A 1,081-nucleotide genomic window follows, 5' to 3' on the forward strand; every position below is an offset into this window, starting at 1 on the left:
TTTTCAGTTGAAACTTTATAGTAAGCCTTTATGGTAAGTCTTTTTAAAGTGTACTTATTCTCAAAATGTATACAACATTAAAACCGACAGCATTAATTTCTTCAGTTATCAGCCAACAAGATAATTACACAAAGAAAATTAGAAAGAGATCACAGTTTAAATCTGTAAATGTTTTGGGCCTTTATGTGTAATTGTGAAGACTGAAAATTAGACATTAGGTGATAAGTGGCAAAAGATAGAAAGACTTCAGTGTATATAATTCAATTTTTCTAATTAGTATCAATTGTTATGATCTAATAGGTCATATAAAGTTATTTAGGTAGGTCAGAAATAGTAATGGGTTATTCAATACTGGGTCAAAACACAGCATTGAGTTACTCAATAAGCAAAGTAAGCAAGTAAAACTTTTTGTTGTTGTTGGGTGCTATCAAGTTAAGTACAACTTATAGCAACCTTATGAAAAACAGATCTAAATTCTATTCTATCCTGTGCTATCCTTAATAGATTGAGACCATTACTATAGTCACCATGTGAGTGCATCTTGTTGGAGATCATCCTCTCTTTTGCTGACCTTTCATCTTTCTAAATATGGAATCTCTTTCCAAAGAAAATGTCACCAAGTACTATGTCCTAAGTCTGAGACACAAAGCTTTGTCATCTTTGCCTCGAAAGAATACTCTGACTACACCTTTCCCAAGACATATCTTAGACTCAGTCTTTTGGCAGTCCATGAGATATTCAGTACTCATCTTCAACACCACAACTTAAAAGCACTAATTCCTCTTATCTTAATCTTTTCCATTGTCCAGTTCTTTGATGTATAGCAAGTGACTGAAAAGACCATGAACTGAAGCAGGCACACATCTTACTCTCTAGTCTAAAAGTATTGCTCTTTAATATTTTGGAGAGGACCCTAACAGTGGCAATGCCCAAATAAATACATCTCTTGATATCCTGACTTCTGGTTACCAAGGTTGTTGATAGTTATTCCAAGTAAGATGAAATTATTAACAGTTGCAATCCTTACTCCAACTATCATGATGTTGCCTATTGATTGACTCAGTGGTAGGGACCTTTGTTT

Source organism: Elephantulus edwardii, unplaced genomic scaffold (genome assembly GCF_000299155.1).
Source record: "Elephantulus edwardii isolate Elephantulus edwardi_28Jun2011 unplaced genomic scaffold, EleEdw1.0 scaffold00010, whole genome shotgun sequence".
Lineage (NCBI taxonomy): Eukaryota > Metazoa > Chordata > Mammalia > Macroscelidea > Macroscelididae > Elephantulus > Elephantulus edwardii.